Genomic DNA, 21,153 nt, shown 5'->3' on the forward strand with positions numbered 1-21,153 from the left:
AGGTCTAGACAAGACCTAACGAAAGAATACGACACTTTCTCTCAAGCAAAACATAAGAGACGAAAAATGACACCAAGCTCACCCCATAGCACACTGCCAGGGGAAGTAGGTATCATTGCGATTATACAATAAGTGGAGTTCCCTTACTACACATTAAAGTCTCACACGACGAAATAAACCAACACATGATCAACAGTTTCTACAAAACTCTTACACAGTAGGACTGGACTGCACACAGATTATAAGAACCAGAACCACACTTCTAGTTAGCTAGTGGTTTTGCAATGTCCTGTTCTATAAAACTAATAATACCATTCATGAAACGTTACTCCAGTTTCGGCCCCACCCATCTCAGCAAACGTTTGTTTATGTTCGTTCAGTTCACGAACATATAAGAGCACTAATGAATATAATCAAACACAAACATAATGAATACCCACTAGAAGTAAAGTATTCCCAAATTAAAGTCGAAAATAGCATCATGGTAATTGCATCCAATATTTGAAAAATAAACAAGATAATAAAGGTTTTTAAATTTTTAAATATGAGATTCAAATCATTTAACAATTAACATTAGTAATATATAAATTTTAATGAATAGCAAACGAACAAAACATAAATAAACAGATATAAACGAACAGAAATGAGCTAGCATAAATTCATGAACGTGAGGTGAACGAACAGCTCTGGTGTTTTATGTTTGTTCGTCTATCTAAATGAACAAAAAACTCTGTTCTTGTGCGTTCCTTTATTGAGCGAACAAACACAAACAAACTTTTCACTAAATATTCGGTTCGTTTGGAGGGCTAACAAACAATATAATTCATGGAAGTACGGAGTTTGACCATTAACCAACCCACCCCATCTAAACCCCATCATAAGTACAAATAACTCGATTTCATGAAACGTTACTCAAGAAACAAGGATAAAGTGAGCTAAGTACCTAATTGTTTGTTTATAATGGTCATGTCTGGAATCCTCTTGTCACTGTCATCATAAAACTCTTTCGAACTTACATCAATGGTTGGGGTCTCTATCGAATCTTCTCCACTCGCTTTTGCATATACCTGCAACAAGCGACTAAATTAGACCAATAACATTTTGATCTATAAAGTTACATTTGAGTGAAAGATAATGTTACATTACCTTGGTCATCATTTCAGCAAGTTGTCTAACAGTAACTTCATTGCTAGTGTTACCAACATTGAAGATATGACCATTAGCTCAAGCAGGATTCTCCTGAGAATAAAACCATCAACTGTCAACAATATGATTTCTATATATTCAAAACTTTGAAGGAAATCAAGCCTGTAACATTAACATACAATCTTCAAATGAACAGCTTCAATAGCATCCTTAATATAAACAAAGGTCCGGCCGCCATCCACAAGCTTCAAAGGCTCACGCCTGAGCAGATTCTGAAACATTTGTCACAAAACATAAGATCAAAAGGCTTAAATTTATGAAAACTTTGAACACAAATGGATGAAAATAAGTCAAATAACCATACATTGCTAAAGCATGATAGAACCCTTGGAACACCCTACTGGGACCATCAATCCCGGGAATGAAATCCAACCGAGGACCGATCCAATTGAAAGGTCTGACAATGGTGAACTCGAGACCGTTCTCCGCACCCTCGGCTGCAAAGAAATGAATGTAATTAGAGCATGCCATGTGGATATTATCAGTGCATCACTAAACGAGACAAAAACGAGTATGCTCACCATAGATGAGCCTCTCGATCAACTGTTTTGCACATGCATAAGGCCATCTTTGTTTCCCAACTGAGCCAATAATGCAAGGGGATGTGTCTTCTTTCAGAATGTAATAAGCAGGATCCTGTAAGTGGATGCAACTCGTTAACTAAATTAACTACCACAAAATGTTATATACTACTCTGAACAGATGCTTATCAACTAAATATTATAAACTAGGTTCACACTAGCATACTACCATGAATTGGATCCTGATTTGTGTTTGCGTCAAAACACAATTTTAATAAACAACTAATCATAACTAGTAATAATTAATAATAAGTTAAATGAATCTGAATCTTTACCTGTCGCAGAGGGCTATCTTGGGGAAGAAAGCTACCGATAGTTTTCCCATACACTTCACAAGCGGAAAAGTGAATGAGCCACTTGTTATTCTCTGAACAGTACTTGACCTGGCAGACGAAGATGACACTAATGATCCATTAATCATTGAATACTTCATATAATCAAACATCAAAAACAGTAGAATAGTTTATAATATACACAAAAACGTAAATCAAAGCTATAGAAACATAAACCGTACCACAGGGAGCGCATCGATGAAGTTACTGTAAATTGTGTCAAGCGGACGAGTATTGTAACTCGCTGGTGTGCAGATGGCAGCTAGATTAACAGTCTAAACACAAACAGAAAGCAGTATGTATCAAATGACAGATTAATCGTCTAAACATGAACAAAAAACAAATGAAATGAGTAGCAACTCACCGATCTTCGTTGTATATGTTACTCCGCATAGTCTAAATCAAACAAGCACACTAAAAGTAGATGTTATTGAAACAAATCAACAATAAAGCTAGAACAATATATTTATCTTATGTGAAAGAAGAAACATACCTTCAGAATACTTTGCAGTATGATATTACGTCTTCGTAGTCAATGATTATCTGTAGTAACTGTCGTTTTTTCCTAACATATATTGAATTTCTGATTTCCAATAATATTCTAGTGTTTAATTCGTTTGTATTAATATTTATGTAACAACACCAAACAGTTTTTATCGTTTTCGTTCATCAATCATACATACAAAAATAGAGGATAATATCACTAGCTAGGTCCATAACATAATATACCGAATACTAAGAAAACATTAAGCATCAATCAAACGCGCACGGCTATAGTAATACTATTATCATTTACTTCTCCGTCAATTACACCAACCAAAACAATTGCAACTCGGATCTCTCGTCTCTCTCGATCTCTCTCCAATTAACTAACTAACTAACTAACTAAAAGACATCCAGTCACAATTACACAATATATCTCAAGTAAAACCCTAATATAACGATCTATTTTATTTCTTTTTATAAAACTACCTCCTAGTTGTTGTTGTTGTTGTTCATGTTGTTGTTATTGCCGGCGACGGCAGCACCACCGTCAGCGGCGGCGACCACACCCTCAGCAGCAACAGCATCAACCACAACCTCAGCAGCAACAGCATCTGGTTCACCCATACAAGTACCACCGGTTACATGTGCGGCGAAATCAGCCTCATCAGAAGCATCATAGCCTCAAATGCATTTGCAGTAGTAGGTAGCCGTCTTCCCCGCATTCCGTGAGTGACGCAACGGTTGACCAGACCTCCATGCAGTAGGAGGTTTAGGTTTAGACGAAGCAGAGGATTTCTTCTTGTTGCGTCTCCTCATTTGTGTGTGTGTGTGTGTGTTGTGATAGAATTGGAGTAATAACAACAGTCAACGTCAGTCTTAGTGGTAGGGAATATTATATTGTTGAGAGGGCTCACAATATTCAAATTTTAAACTAAAAAACAAAATTAATTTTAGATTTTATAATTAAAATGTCACTCCTTAAAATGTAAAGTAAAGTATTAATATGTTTAAAATAAATAAGCAAACAATAAAATAAGATTTCGGGTCAAATGGCTCGTGTTCCCGTCAGCTTGCAAATGCGTGTGTCATTTCAATTTGGACCCGCGAACATGACCCGTTTTATAATCAAGGTTGCAAGAGCTTAAAGTGGATCGAATACTAGGCTACAAAAAATTTGGTTATACGTTGATATTTGTTCTTGGCTCTTGGATAGTAGGGATGCTAAGAAACGTATTTTAGGGGCATGCAAAGCCCATGACTTGGGCTTATTTGTTGTTTGTTTTTTGGGCTTCGTTTATGACTTCATGTCTCTAAAATATGGAGTTGAAACTTCACGCGGTTTAACAATCGTAGGATGTTAATTATTAAACCATGGATTATAAATTTCCTAACTTGTTATTAGAAATGACTCCACATGGACCACATGGCCATGTTAGTTTATGTTGAGTATAATGATTCCTTAAATAATATTCTTCACAATTGAATTCGGCTTAAATAAGCATCTAGTTGTCTTTGTTTACTTTAAATTTAGAGTAAAGTGTCAAAATCGTCTTTGAGGTTTGATTAATATTATATAACTTTATTCCAAATAGCTTTTTTATGCAAATGGACCCTTCAAGTTTCTCTCTTCTTGCCAATTACGTCCAAATCACAAACTCCATAGATATTTTAAGTTAAATCAAGGGTATTTTTGTACTTAAAAATATTAATAAAATAAAAAATAAGTCAAGCGGGTCCCACTTGTACTCCGTTGCATCTTCCCGTCAGAAAAACGAGTTCATCACTTCATACTCAACCTTAGAGGTGCACAAATTGGGTTTTTTAAATACCAGGGTTCGGGTATGATCGGGTATTGGTAATACCCGGTTCGGGTTCGGGTCGGTATAGAACCGGGGATTCTAAAACCGGGTATTTGAATACCCTATTTTCGGGTATTAAAAAACCCTATTTTTTGGGTTTATTCGGGAATAGATTGGATTTTAAAAGTTTGCACCTTTTAGGGGTATTTTTTCAGGCATTTTTTAAGTATTTTTCGAGTATACATCGGGTATTTGAAAAACCCGGTTTCGGGTATGGAAACGGTTCGGGTTTCGAGTATTACCGGGTACACATTGGGTCCGGTTCGGGTTCGGGTTTTAATACCGAAATGCATACCATATATGTACCTTACGGGTAGGATCGGGTACGGGTATTAAAAACTCGGGTATTAAAAAAACCGGTTCCGGGTTTTTATTTCTGGTCCGGTTACGGATTCGGGTTTTGTGTACACCTCTTCTCAACCTAGTTCAAACCTCTAGTCTTTTACCTAAAATCCTCATAGCACCCAACAAAATATTGATCATCTTTGTATTGATATTGTTTGGTCCTCTTTTGTGTTCATAACATGCATGTAAAGACCTCACCTTTATACCTTCATCACCGAATTTCATCTTTAAAAACAAACCCTAGTTCCAAGTTGCAGGTTAACGATGTTAAACAATCTTTGTAAGATAATTATATAACTCATTCATTTATATAAATTCTTATATTAATTCAATAAGCCTTTTGTTGATACATGACAAACATGCACGTAATAGAATATCGTACAATCCTACAAAACTATAAGAATCATCGTCAAATTAAAATTTGGATGATCTTTAGATTCTAGTTCAAATGCTTGCATCAAAATGCTAAACTTAAATACATTAACTGAAATAAACTTCATTTAGGAAACAATTGAACGATTTCAAGTATATCAAGTTCACATCTCAACAACTAGACTTGAACCATTGTGACAACTATGTCAAAATCGCATTGAAGTGTGACTTTATCTTTAAATTAATATAGTTTAACACAAGTACAATTGCTTGTATGGTATCATTTAACCTTTCATCATTACTATATAATTTAGGTCAAGTTATATTGAGACTTAAAATAAGATATGCATACGAATAACTGACAACGTGCCCATTCCAAAATCCGATCCTTTTGGAGTTTGGTGATGCATTTTATTTTATTTAAAGTTTCAATACGTCAGTGGCGAAGAACAGTCTGATTGAAGTCACACTTAGATCAGTATATAATATCTATGGAACCATTATTGTTTAAACATAAATATTTAAAATATGACTTTTAATGAAGAGGTAAACCTCAAAAGGAACATTCATAATAAAATAATCAAATTTATACAAATGAAAGTATAGTTAACAGAATAAACTATTTGTTCATTACAAGTTGCAAAACAATAAAGTGTACTTCGGCTTGGAAGACAATTATATGCTTCCGCTACGAAAGCATAAGTTCAAAACTTGATATCAGTTTCTTACTATTCTCGATTCCTACACATTTCAATAAACGTAGATTAAAGCAACATTTATCGCATACGTATAAATTGAGAATTGTAACAGCTCTATCGCATAAATATCTGAAAGAGTAGTCTCACTGCCTTCATTTGTTTCAGCTTATTTAAACAAGATTGAAGTTTTGTCTTTAGTGACTAATTGACTACAATAATCACATATGTCATATTCAGCTATACTGTCACCACAATTAGCTTGATGCCCGATAACATTTCATTTTCAGTTTGTCATTGGCCTTTAATTTGAATTTTTGTTTTCTTTTCTTTTTGATTTCACACGTTGAGTCCTCTTAATAAGTTGTAAAGGATTCAACACAACAAATTATCCTTGAACTACTCAATATGTTTACAAAACCTCTTCATATCAAAACTTTCATGCTATATTTGATGTAGAAATAATAATTTCTTTGACGTTTGAATGTCGTAATTTTCTCTCAGAAAATTGTTCTTATCAAATTTGCTATTTATCAAATCATTAAGATGTTTCAAAAAGTATCATGGCTATTTTATGGGCTTATATCAAACAGTCTTAAAGTATAAGATTATCTAGCATGCATAATTTCCGTTTGTACATAAGTCGACCAATCGTTACATTACAATACCAAACGAGGAAAATTAAGTTATTATAAATTATCCTTCGTAAGGATAGATCGCATCGCATTATTAGACGATTGACTTTAATGTAGAATAAAATATCTACAAATATGACAAGTCTAATTATTAGTATTTTCGATATATAATCCTTTAATAATTAATTACCCTTTGATTTCATTTATTAAAATCATTAATTGCTTAAAGAATAAGATCCATATTTCACTCTCTCTTGGTTGGCGAAGGCACGTCTCACAAGGTAAGAGCTATTTAGGTAGGTAATCGAATACCAATTGTATCAACCATACAACTCCTAGATTTATAGGATCATTAGATAACATTTTATTAGTTTGGCATGTATAATCCCATCTATGCCAACTCACTTATAATTGGCGGAGGTCGAGTCTTAAGTCGTCCAAGTTAAAAACATGCAATAGTCGGCCCAAGACGGTCATGGAAATCGCGAGCATTACCTCACCCCACTATAGAGTAATCTAAGTAATTGGCGAAGACACTTCTTTACAAGGACACCCATATGATGCGTAAGTGGTTTCAAGGTGGATTGCATAGACTTAAGGTTTTATGAGGGTTGATATATACATTAAGTATATGCACATATTTGTAAAATCATATTTTAACAAAACATTTTTGCAATGAAACTTTCATGCACTAAATATCATTACATTATAGTAAAGCTATAATTTACTATGTCGTTTTGTATTTTATTAAATCTTCATTTTAATATTTCACAACGCGTCCAATTTTAATATCTCATATTATCTACGTGTGTTTGATCCGCATTTGAACAAAATTAACTTTTGATTTAATAAAATGATTTATTAAATTCTTATCTATTGAGTTTGCATAAAATTTTAAACTCTAAAATTTAATTATTCCAAAAACTCAATTTTGTATTCTTTATAGAGATAATAATTCTTGCATATTGCAAGTTCTTTATAGTTCACTATTTTCTTAACTTGTTTATTTGTGTTGATACGAGTTTATTTTAAAATCACCATTTTAAATAAACTTATTATGTAAAAACGAGTTTCTTAAAATTACCATTTTAACAAAACTCGTTAATTGTGTTATATGATATTTTATAAAACCGTTATCTAACAGGTAAAAACTATTTCAACCACGCAATATAACACAAATAATAACAACGCTTAACCAAGCCAAACTAATAGGTATTTGTGAGCCAATACAAAGTGACCTCGGGTTGGCGATGTGATCATCATTGAATTCCCACTTGCTTCAACACCCGGTGTTGGCGATGAACTCCTCGGGTTGGATAAGCGTCTTGATTTGGCATGTCTTTGTTTTGATACTTTTTACAATAATATATAAAATTAAACAAACTAAAGATCTATTTACTATTACATACCATTTATGAAATAATAAATAACAACCAAATTGAATTTCAACCACATATCACAGCCACAAGGTCTTAAGGCTTGGTATGCAAATATCAACACAAACATGAACGTATCATCTTGACATTTAGCAACTAGTTATCACCACACGTTAGAGTGTATGGTGACAATATATCAAAATATATAAATAAGAAAGTTGCTAAAAAATTATACATTTTTCTTATTTAAAAGAAAAACATATATTTTTCGGTTTGAAATAACAAAATCGATTTATAAATCTTTAACGGATATTTCTTAAGACTTGCAAAAATGGCACCGATACCACTGCTGGGATTTGTACACGGGGTTTTAAAGTTTTAGTCAATGGAAGCGTGAACGTATACCACGATTTAAAACAATTTTATATCTCCCACCAAGGATCCATTTGCAAGTAACTCAAGAAATCATTCACAACCATAAGGCGTTAGAGATTACAACCTTTGTAGCGTAGTGGTAGATCGAGTTGTTGTAGATGAAAGAACCGGGAGCTTCGCTCTACAAGTATCCACACTGAGCATTTTCTTTTCAAGTGGTGCTAGCCACCCAACTCCAAAATAACGTCAAGATTGTAATATGTAACTCAAGAACCTAATCCTTAGCTTCATATAAATACATATACAATTATATGTAAGCAAAAACACATAAAAGGTCCACAAACCATGCCTAACATATTAGAGATGCATAGTTGTAGTTCTTTGGTGTTCTACCCTCTTCTCCATGGCAAAACGTGGTTGTAAACTGCTGTCCAAACAGCCCCAAAGACTTGGATAAAACCAGTAGGAAATGACCCTTAAACGAAGAGAATTTACAACCAAAACAACTCATGTTGTTGTCTTGTACACCAACTTAATTAACCCTATTATATCTCAAGTTTTCTCTCACTTTTAGCAACCCTTTTCTTGTTCTTTTCTTTGTCGATAGCTATGAAGCAACATCAAAACTCATTGTTTTTCTCTTACTACCAAAGAACTAAAAGGGGTGGTTAAAAAGGTCTTGAGTTAGAGACATATCTTGTATTCCCAATACAAAAGATAGAAAGATCTTCCACGTGCTTGAGTATGGTGTGTTGAATAATGTATGTTATGATAAGCATTTTGACTTTTCAAAATTGATCTATACAAGAAACCCATGACCAAATCGGTTTGCAAATCCAAAACAAGTATGACATTGTGAACTATTTATCAATTATTTGTACTTGTCTTTAAATTTAAAAACCACCACCACCACCACCTTTATCCTCAACCACATGTTCTCTAAGTAGATATATGTTATGTGTGCATAGAAATTTTGCTCCTTGCAAAGTTTATATGAAAACCAATGTTTAAATAAACTGTATATATAAAAAGATAGTACAACACTTTTCTTGCATGAAATACATAAATCTCCATTTATATATACTAGGCTTAAATCTGCTGCGTTGCGGCGACGGCTTAACGCAAATTCGGTTGGCATTAGTTAAGCTCATCACGACACCTGTACTAAATCAAAAACTATAACTTTGTGAACACCCAAAACAGTATCGGTACACTTACAACTTAAAATCAAAGTGACACGAATGTGGTCGCTATCAGTGAGGTTCATACTGATATATGCATTGAACCTAAAAAATAAATTCGTAAACACGAAAACACCCATAATAGTAGTGACACTCGTATAACCAATTATCAAAATATTAACATGTTTAAAACAAAAAAAAGTCCGCTACGTTTGCTATGGTACCAGAATTAAACCAATAAAAATTTCGTCAAGTTAACATGTTAAAACACGGGCGCAACAACGTCGAGTTGACGCAAATTTAATCGGTATCAGTTAGGTTCATTACGGATACGAAAACTAAAACTAAAAATAATTCGTCAAGTTATCATATTTAAAAGAAATAAAACATGCTTTAAAAACTGAAAAGAAAAAAAACACTATCAAGCAATCAAAAAATACATATATACATAGAAATATTGAAGATTAAGCAAAAATAATAAAATGTGTCGAGGGAGTATTGAACTTGCATGGATCACATTTCAAAGTCTATCTAGGGCACCTTGAGCCATCATATCAAATGAATAGATTGTTAATAATTCTAATGTATATTATCTAAAACATCAACAGAAAATATCCTAAAAAAATTTGTGGCATCGTCATTTGATTTTTATCTATATAGATAATATATGCATGTTCATTTATCTTGAATATATATCGAAAATATAATTATTTTTTCTTTATATGATGATTATAACAATTTGGTACATATATTATTATTTCAACTAAATAATAATATGTTTAATCTTGACTAAGTTGGTTATGTTTAAACACATTTAAACATGTTTTTGATAATTGTGCTCAGTGTGCGACCCTATAGGATTATATGTCTTTAGCAACGTTGTTATACGTCGTGTCTTGGGCATATAGATCTAACATTTTTTTCCGATAAACTGGGAACCATTGTCACAAATAATTTATGAAGGAATATCAAATCTAGTAATAATGTTTCTTTTAATGAAGGATATCACATCTTTTTCGCGGACTTGTACAAAAGCTTCAGCTTCTATCCACTTTGAGAACTAATCAGTCATGGCGAGCATGAACACTTTTCCTCCTGGTGCTTTAGGTAGCTTACCCACGATATCTATGCCCCACTTCATGAAAGGCCATGATGAGGATATAAGATACATAGGCTCTGCTGGCTGGTGCAGAATGTTGTCGTGCCTTTGACATGAGTCACACTTTTTTGAATACTCCATGGCGTCTCTCTTCATAGATGTCCAATAGTAACCTTTTCTCAGAATCCTAGAGAATAGGGCTCTACCTCTAGTGTGATTACTACAATATCCTTCGTGAAAGTCTTTGAGCACCTCTTGAATTTCAGGATCTTCGATACACCTCAAGTATGGACCTGCAAGAGATTTCCTATACAGAATATCATGTAATAAAATGTATTGTGATACCTTAAGTTTGAAGGATTTGAGATTCTCTATGGCGGGAATCTCTCCATTTTGAATAAACTTCTTAATCGGGAGGGATCCAGGATCCTTGATTATTTGAGTATAATGGATCCCAAAGCACAATCTCCTTGTTAGTTGTTATCTCCATAAATTCTTGTTCTCCTATTGCTGGTGAGAGTATATGAATGATTGGGATCTTCGTAACTTCTGGAATATTCAAGGACGAATCTAAATTTTCCAAGGCATCTGCTCCAACATTCTTTTCCCTTGGTACCTGTAACACCCCCAAAATTTAGATCCAAATTTGGCAACTTGGTAAAGTTGAAAGATCAAAATTATTCTAAAAAAAATAAGTAATGAGAAAAATTAAAATAAAGAAAATAAAATCATTCTATAATGAAATAAAAATATCCCATAAATAAAGTTATCTTATGTCACACCCCCGTCTAGGGCCTAGGAGTGCGACCCATAAGTTGGTATCGTGTTTGTAAATAGATCAGAGTTTCATTACGTTGCGGAAGACTTATAAAATTTTAAGGATCGAAAATGTAAATTATATATATATTCAAAAGACGGGAATTATAAAATACCCGTTTAGAGTTGTTAACAAAAGATTACTTGTTTATGTTTACAAACCACCATATTAAACTATACAAAAAGAATCCGAGCCATCGGATATTAGTACTTCGTCATTTCCAAGCTCTAACTTTGTTCACCTGCAAAATGTAATAAAATACGTCAGCAACGAATGCTGGTGAACAAGCTGACGCAAAAATATTTCTTTTACTTTATTACCCCTCGAGACTACGCCTGCCTCGGCCCAACGTGGCTTAGGAATAACAAAGTCAAATAACACATTATAAATATGATCCTCTATGCTAGGTCACCTCAGCAAACACCGCAGCGTTCGACTTAGTTAAGTACCCGTAAATATACACAACGGTCGTACTCCCTGCAGGAGAGCATCCTACGACCAAGGGTGGTGAGATCATGCCCATACATTGCATAGGATCCAGACATACGTATACCACAGCCTGAGGGCTAGATTTATACCCTTTATTTATAACAGTTTTAGGAACACATAGTTCCTTGTAAACAATTTCACAAAACAAGTTGACTCATTTTAAAGTAAGTAAAAGTTTGGGGGCGTATTCACCTTGTCTCTTTAGGATCGGCTTCACTCACCGTCCAATGGTGTTTCCCTTTCTTTATCTCACACCTATAGTACGAGTATAAATATTTGTCAGTCGGATACACGATCCGGCTTAAGACCTTTAGTTTTATATCTCAATCCTCGATTGAACCTTTAGTTCAATTCTTATTTACTTGAAAACCTTTAGTATAAAAGTAAATTATAAACCTTTAGTTTATATTAAAACCCGACGTTTCTTCTTCTCCAAGAAACGTAATCATTTTCTTTTATTATTTAAGAATACTCTTTATTCATTAAATAATATTTCATAACAAAGAATATTTACATATATACTTACACACATATATACGTATTCAACAATATTCATAATCTTATTTTCATTCGTTTCTTTGTTATGTTTTCTTTTCTTTTATCGAGGTATCGAGTATAACCTCGACTTAAGGCTTAAGCTTTGAATATAATATTAAATTATATTGAATTCGATATTACGCCTAACCTTAAGTGGCGTATAGAAACTCTAGGGACTCGAGCAGCACTTCAACGCCGCTTAATCTCTTTGGTCGTCAACAGATAACGCCAAACTTCAACTCTCGACAACACGCTTATCGAGATTCTTTTCCATTATAACAACACCTTCTTGATTGAGTGTGGGTGGAGGGTGGTATAAACTTCAAGGAAACGTTGTACACAAACGAGAAATCGTGGCACGCTTATCGAGACAAATCGAGGGTCGGTTTTATAAAACTTAGAGAGATGTTAGAGAGAGAGAGAGAAAAGCTGAGTTTGGGATGTGGAAATGAGCAGCCCTTGGCCGCTATTTATATACAAAAACTTGGATCCCATCGCGTACCGCGATGGGTCCTTTGGCTGGCCCGTCGTGTACCGCGACGTAGGCCTGGCCAGTCACACACTATACCTGCCACGTGTTGACACGTGGCAGGCGCCGCTCCACGTGGCGACACGTGGCGGTAGTGTTGCCACGTGGCGGCAGACGTTGCCACCGTGTGCCACGTGACACACGTGTCACACCTTGTCAGACACCCCATCGCGTACCGCGATGGGTGTTTATTTTGACCCGGGCGCGTACTGCCATGGGTCAAGAAAACATAATTTTTTATTTTTAACCCTCAACTTTAGATTTTGGCCATTTCAGTCCCTAGACTTTGAAAATCGACACTTTGAACTCGAAATTTTCACGTTGTTACACCTCCCCACCTTGAAACAAATCTCGTCCTCGAGATTGCTTTACTCGAACAAGTGGGGGTATTTCTTTCTCATTTCAGATTCGATTTCCCAAGTATATTTGGGCCCTCTACGCGAGTCCCATTTTACTTTCACTATTTTCAATGTTCTTTTCTTTAACTTCTTTGTTTTCGAATCTTCAATTTGAATTGGACATTCTACAAATTTTAAGTTCTCATTTATTTCAACGTCTTTTAATGGCATAGCCAACGATTCATCGGTCAAACACTTACGCAGATTCGAAACATGGAATACATTGTGTATCCCTTGCATTTCCTCAGGCAGTCGCAAACGGTATGCAACAGTGCCGATTCGTTCGAGTACCTCAAAAGGTCCAACGAATCGAGGACTCAATTTTCCTTTCTTACCGAAGCGAACAACGCCTTTCCAAGGCGAGACTTTCAATAACACTTTGTCACCGACATTGAACTCTAACGGCTTACGACGGACATCAGCGTAACTCTTTTGGCGATCACGTGCCATCTTAAGTCGTTCTCGAATTTGAATAACTTTGTTGGTGGTTTCTTGGTCTAACTGGGGTCCAGACAATTGATTGTCTCCGGTTTCAGACCAACACACTGGCGTTCTACACTTTCTTCCATACAACGCCTCGAATGATGCGGTTTGAATACTTGCGTGATAACTATTATTGTACGAAAATTCCATTAGGGGTAAGTGGTCATCCCAACTTCCACCTAGATCGATCACACAAGCGCGGAGCATATCTTCCAACGTTTGAATCGTCCTTTCGCTTTGCCCATCGGTTTGTGGGTGATAAGCAGTGCCAAGGTTCAACTTTGTACCGAGAGCTTGTTGGAAGCTTTTCCAAAAGTGAGACGTAAAACGACTGTCTCGATCTGATATTATAGGCAGCGGTACTCCATGCAAAGCAACAATGGTGTTTACACATATACTCGCTAATCTATCCTTAGAGTACGACTCATTGATGGGTATGAAGTGTGCGAATTTCGTCAATCGATCCACAACTACCCATATTGCATTATGTTGTCGAGTCGTCTTCGGGAGTTTGGTAATGAAATCCATAGTAATCAACTCCCACTTCCAAACAGGAAGTTTGGGTTGCTGTAGCAATCCCGAAGGCCTTTGGTGTTCAGCCTTGACTTTTAAACAAGTCAAACATTTCGCAACATGCGAAGCGACATCCCTTTTCATCCCATTCCACCAATACTTTGCTTTAAGATTGTGGTACATCTTATCACTTCCGGGATGTATCATATATTTCGACTTGTGAGCTTCGTTCAAGATTTTCCCACGCAATCCTCCAACGATTGGTACCCAAATCCTATTGCCAAGTCTAAGGATACCATCATCACCCTTGACTAGCGAGTCAATGGTGCCATTTCGTTTTTCGTTAGAGATTTGGTTTTCATTGATTGCTTGAATTTGAGCAGATTTGATTTGTTCGAAAAGATCAATTTGAAGCTCTAGACGTACCGCTCAAACTCTTTTTGGTTTCTCGTGCTCTTTACGACTTAAGGCATCGGCCACAACGTTGGCCTTGCCTTCATGATAGACAATCTCGCAATCATAGTCATTAAGAGTCTCCATCCATCGCCGTTGGGGCATGTTGAGCTTTTTTTGATCAAAAATATGTTTCAAACTCTTATGATCAGTGTACACGGTAAACGTACTCCATAGAGATAGTGCCTCCAAATCTTAAGTGCAAATATTATGGCGCCTAACTCTAGATCCTTAGTCGTGTAATTCTTTTCGTGTACTTTCAATTAACGAGAAGTGTAAGCAATTACCTTCTTGCGTTGCATTAGTACGCATCCCAAACCCGAATGGGACGCGTCACTAAAGACTACAAAATCCTCAGTACCTTCTGGCAAAGCCAAGATAGGTGCTTGGGTGAGTTTTTGCTTGAGTATATCGAACGCCTCTTGTTTCTTCGTTCCCCATTCATACTTAATGTTCTTACGAGTTAATGAAGTTACGGGAACGACGATTCGAGAGAAATTTCGATGAACCTACGGTAGTAGCCGGCCAAACCTATGAAACTTCGGATCTCAGTTGGCGACTTCGGAACTTCCCACTTAGAGATAGCTTCAATCTTAGCGGGGTCCACTTGAATACCGTTTACATTAATGATATGACCAAGAAATTGCACTTCGTGCAACCAGAACTCGCACTTCGAGAACTTGGCGTACAACTTCTCGATTCTTAGAACTTTAAGTAACGTTCGAAGATGAATTTCATGATCGGCCTTTGACTTTGAATAAATAAGTATGTCGTCGATGAATACGATAACGAATTTATCCAAGTAAGGCTTACAAATACAGTTCATCATATCCATGAACGCGGCCGGAGCATTAGTAAGTCCAAACGGCATAACCGTGAACTCATAATGTCCATACCTTGTTCGGAAAGCAGTCTTTGGAATGTCTTCGGATTGGACCTTAAGTTGATGATAGCCGGAACGAAGATCGATTTTTGAAATAAGCTAGCACCTTGAAGTTGGTCGAAAAGATCATCAATACGAGGGAGTGGATGTCGGTTTTTGATTGTGACTTTGTTTAACGCACGATAATCGATACACATCCTCATAGAACCGTCTTTCTTCTTGACGAATAGAATTGGCGCTCCCCAAGGTGACGAACTCGGTCGAATGAAACCTTTTTCAAGAAGTTCATCGAGTTGTTTCTTTAACTCCTTCATCTCTGTTGGCGCTAAGTGGTACGAAGATTTGGCGACCGGAGCAGTACCGGGAACCAGATCGATCCTAAACTCTACTTCACGATCGGGAGGAATACCAGGGAGTTCCTCAGGAAAGACGTCAGAAAATTCGGAAACGATAGGAACGTCTTTGATTTCTTTTGGTTTAGAATCTTCAGTGACGTAGACCATGAATGCGAGGCATCCTTGATTCAAACATTTAGCCCTAATCATGGAGATTATGCTAACTTGGCCAGCGTCTTTGTCCCCTTCAATCCGAATCGTTCGTTTATCGGGGGCTTGAAGTTCAACAGTTTTGCTATTGCAGATAATACGAACATGGTTATCGGATAACCAATCCATACCAAGTACAATATCAAAACCAGCCAAACTCATGGGCAACAAACAAATAGGCAACAAATAACCAGCTAAAAGGATTTTTCCGCTATCAAGGGCTTCGGAGATCTTAATGATTTCACCGCTAGCAGTCTCGACGCTTAGAGTTTTATCTAATTTTGTTAATGGTTCGTTTAATAGACTACAGAAACTATAATCTATAAAACTCAAATTCTCACCCGAATCAAACAAAACTCTAGCATAGGTGTCGTTGACTAGAAACGTACCGGTTATGGTTTCTGGCACGTCAGCGGCCCTTTTTGTGTCGAGTACGAAGACTCGAGCGTTTCCTTTCTTGTTTTGACCACTTCCACCCGCACCACCAGCAGCGGGCTTGTTCTTTGGGCACTCGAAACTTAAATGGCCCATTTCCTTGCAATTGAAGTAAGTCATCTTCTTTTTTCCAGCAATTGGCAGTATCATGTCCCGTACGGTTGTAAGATTCACATACTTTAGGAGATGGGGCGAAATTGCATCGGCCCTTGTGGTATCTCCTACATGTCTTGCACTGCGTCGAGTTGTTTCGGTTTAAGCCTTTGCTTCTAAAGTTGGAACCTCCTCCAGTCTTTCCTTGAGTAGCCGTTGTTGTTGGCACCTTCCTGTCCTCTTCTTTATTGCGGACCATGCCGCCCATCAAATAACCAGCTAACTCCATTGCAGAGTCAGCGGTTTGAGGTAAGTGAGACCTTACCATGTCGCGGATTTCCCGCGGTAATCCCCATATGTATCTTGTGACTTTGCTGGACTCAGGGTTAACCAGCTGGGGAACAAGGCGACAATACTCAAGGAATTTAGTGTTGTATTCCCGAAGGTTTGTCCCTACAACCTTGTGATTAAGGAATTTTGTTTGGATCTGGTGAGTTTCGTGCATAGGACAAAACTTTCCTATCACCTTGGCCTTGAATTCTTCCCATGTCAGGCCATGCATCACATCTCTTCCCTTACTCATCAACAGCGCATTCCACCAATCGTGCGCTTCACCCTTGAACATCAAAGCGGAATATTGGATCTTTTCTTCCTCAGAACACTTACCCGTGATAACAATGGTTTCCATTTCCTCGAGCCATCTCACGGTTGTGATGGCCCCCTTGTCACCATGGAACTCTTTCGGTCCATAGTATTTGAAGTCTTTGAACGAACAACCACTTATTTTGAGTTTCTTGAACTCATGTCTAACTCCTCCGTTAGACTCATGTACACTCTCTTCGACACGAGACGGGTTCAGACGAGATTTTTCGGTTTTTTAGAGAGGGATGAACGGAAGGATTAGCAGTTCGAGAATGTTTAGATTGTCTAGATTGAGATCTAAACACGGATTCTTCCCTAACAACATCTTTAATCATCTTTTGAATTTTATTCATATATCTCTCGGGAATTTCTTCCTCTCGCTCGTTCTCGGGGCCTTTATGTCACACCCCCATCTTAGGCCTAGGCGTGTGACTCAATAGTTGGTACCACATTTGTAAGTAAATCAGAGTTACGATTGTTAGCGGAAGACTTTAAAATATAAGGATTAAAGCTGTAAAAGATTTACATTACAAAAGTCGAGACAAAAGTCTCGATTGATTTACTTGTTTATAAGTTTAACAAAAACATCATATTTTATATTTAAACAAAATTATCCAAGCCATCGGATTCTTGAGCCTTCGTCCTTTAGCTCTAATCATGGTTACCTACAAAATGTTATAAAAATACGTCAGCAACGAATGCTGGTGAATATGCTGACGCGAAAACATTTTCTTTTACTTTGTTACCCCTCGAGGGTTACGCATGCCTCGGCCCATCTTGGCTTAGGAATAACAAAGTTAAAACAACATCATTATAAACTCGAGCCTCTACCTAGGTCACCCCAGCAAGACACCGCAGCGTCCCGACGTACTTAGGTACCATAAATATACACAAGGTCATTCTCACTCGAACATACTTTGGTTCGGCCCATCGTGGATGGAGGTCGTGACCAGGCGTGGTGCGATGTGCCCACCGAATTTTACCACATATGTAAGGATCCAGACAAACGTATACTACAGCCTGAGGGCTAGGCTTTTACTCTTATTAATAATGTTTTTAGAGACACTTAGTCTCATGTAAAGTTTTACACATAACACGTTTATTTATTCGAAAACAAGTTTGTAAAAGTGGGGCGTATTCACCTTTGATCGGGATCGGTTTCCAACACCGTCCTTGCGTACTCTTTCTTGCTATCTCGCACCTATAGTACGAGTATAACTTTTATTAGTCGGATATACAATCCGGCTTAAGACCTTTAGTCTTATTTATCTCGATGAACCTTTAGTTCAATAATCTTTTACTTTAAAACCTTTAGTTTTAAAAGCAATATTTATAAACCTTTAGATTATTATAAAAACCCGACGTTTATTCTTTTCTAAGAAACGTATTCTTTTTCTTTTATCATATAAGAATATCCTTATTACTTATATAATATTCATAACAAAGAATTATATATATTTCACACACATATATATACACACACACACACTTCCATATTTCTTTATTTTCTTTTCTTTGTTATATAATTTCTTTCCATAAACATCGAGCATAATTCCGACTTAAGGCATTAAACCTTTATAATATTTTATTATTATTTTAGTCGGGTAGTAAGCCTTACCTTTTCTCGGCTTATAATTCCCTAGATACTCGAGCAGCACTTCTACGCCGCTTAGCCTTTTCAACACTCGCCTTGATCGCCACTTCACTTCGGCACGCAAATCGAGACACCCAATCTACTCGGTACGCACTTCGAGGTGATCGTCGGGTTGTAAAAACGGCACCACCTTCTTGCTCGTGACGTCGTTGGGGAGTGGTACGAATATCGAGGTATGGCACGTTTATCGAGGAATCGGGGCACGGTTTTTCGAGGTGTATCGATGGCACGAATTTCGAGGTTTAGAGAGATGTTAGAGAGAGGTATGAGAGCAGGTTGTGAGGTGTGAAATTATCAAACCCGGACCTTGCTATTTATAGCCATATTCTGGGTCCCATAGCGGTACGCGCCCGGCTCCTTGGTACCCGTCGCGTACCGCGACGTAGCCTTGATGAGTCACAACGTAGGTCTTCCACGTGTCACCACGTGGCAGACGGTGTGCCACGTGTTAACACGTGGCACACCGTTAACACGTGGCGGACGACATGCCACGTGTGGCCACGTGTCGGGACACGTGGCGACCGGTGTGCCAAGTGTGGACACATGGTGAAAAGGTGTCAGGCGTGTCAGGCCACGTCATTGCGGTACGCGATGATGTAGGCTCAATGGCGATCGCGTATCGCCGTTGACATCTTCTAGAAAGTTTGACCAAGCCCCATCACGGTACGCGATGGGCTCATTCACTGACCGGTCGCGTATCGCGATCAGACAAGAAAACAGATTTCTTATTTTAGCCCTTGGAGTTTGGAAGTTGGCAGAATTGATCCCTATACTTTGGAAACTTGTCATTTTTGGCCCAAAATTCCCGTGATGTTACACTTTTCCCTTGTCTTTCATTTCTTTTTCTTTACGAGCATTCTCGTTATTATTGTTACTTTGTTAAGACATCTTTTCTTTTATTATACATTGATATATATATATATATATATATATATATATATATATATTTCATAATACACACACACACATATATATATCGTTACAACGATATATATAACTTGTCTTATCATTACAAGAGAACGTTTCATACGTTCTTTATTTATACACATAACATACAAAAACTATTTTACACATATAGCTTCACATCGTATTCCCCCATCCTCAGCCCTTCAAGAACTTTTTCACAACCTTCGTTAGTTTTTTGCACTTACGAAGGAGTGCTTCTCAACCTTTATGCTTTTTCTTATCTTTCTCATCTACCTTCTTCCTCCAGTCGTCGGTCTCATGCAATGCATGATCCAGATGTTCCTCATACGACTGCGGGACTATGTTGGGGTATCCGTACTGCGGAGGTGGGTCGCGATAACCCAGCGTTACCATCTCGTAATGGTTTCTCGGCTCCGGATACGGAACATAAGTCTGGTCAGATGCAAGGTAGAGGTAGGTCTTGGCGGATTGGTTTTGCTCGTGAATTTCATCGGCTTGTTCTTGAATTGAAGGAATTCTCCCTTGAAATGGTGGGAAGCTTGACGAAGTTTGTTCCTTAGTTGCTCAAAATATTGAACATACGGATCGACGGAACCGTAGCTTGGATTTCTGGAAGTGAGTGATCCATTCATTGAGCTTGTCATCTCGTTAGAGTTCTCAGGATGCTCTTCTTCCATTTGTTCCTCGGACTCCTCTACAGGGTCTTCATCATCTTCTTCGGGATCTTCTTCTTCATTGGGATCCTCCTTTTCATTGGGTTCTTCTTCCTCTGGTTCATCTTCCTCCATTGGTTGTGCAGTTTCGTTCTCCATTGGTGGCATCTTGAAACTTTCGTAGGGCATCATTACCCTCATTTTGGGCTTGCGGGACGGCCCTTCGATATTGTTGGGTTGCGAGTTAACTTCGTTCATAGTGGAGCTCCCAGTAAACCATCGACATGGGTCGGAGTGACACTGCATCCAGTCGGAGGATGGGCTTTGTGGTTCTTCCTTTACGGGTCGGTTTGAAAGGAAGGTATAGGATGGGTGTGCACTTGGGAAATATCCAGTGGGATAGTTTTGTGTTTTTTGTGATGGTTGATAAGTGGGAATTTTTGAGGGATGATATGTCGGTATTTCGGATGGTTGATACATCGGCATGGTTGGTGGGTGATAACTGGAGTGTCTTGGTGGTTCGACTCTTGGCTTTGGTGGACTATCGGGTATGTTTATCG

At 37.3% G+C, this 21,153-nt stretch overlaps 1 pseudogene across 1 annotated transcript; it reads right to left on the reverse strand.

Annotated features, from left to right (window-relative positions):
- Positions 1–549: 549 nt before the first annotated feature.
- On the reverse strand, positions 550–20,782 carry LOC143543545 (UDP-D-apiose/UDP-D-xylose synthase 2-like; annotated as a pseudogene). Its single transcript, XR_013137086.1, has 9 exons — positions 20,578–20,782; positions 3,140–3,285; positions 2,302–2,394; positions 2,063–2,170; positions 1,728–1,842; positions 1,511–1,643; positions 1,326–1,418; positions 1,147–1,239; positions 550–1,067 (listed from the first exon to the last, which is right to left on the reverse strand). The product of XR_013137086.1 is annotated as a UDP-D-apiose/UDP-D-xylose synthase 2-like (transcript).
- Between the last annotated feature and the right edge of the window lie 371 nt (positions 20,783–21,153).

Source organism: Bidens hawaiensis, unplaced genomic scaffold (genome assembly GCF_021521415.1).
Source record: "Bidens hawaiensis isolate Kalapana, Puna unplaced genomic scaffold, B.hawaiensis_p1.1 tig00013186_1, whole genome shotgun sequence".
NCBI lineage: Eukaryota > Viridiplantae > Streptophyta > Magnoliopsida > Asterales > Asteraceae > Bidens > Bidens hawaiensis.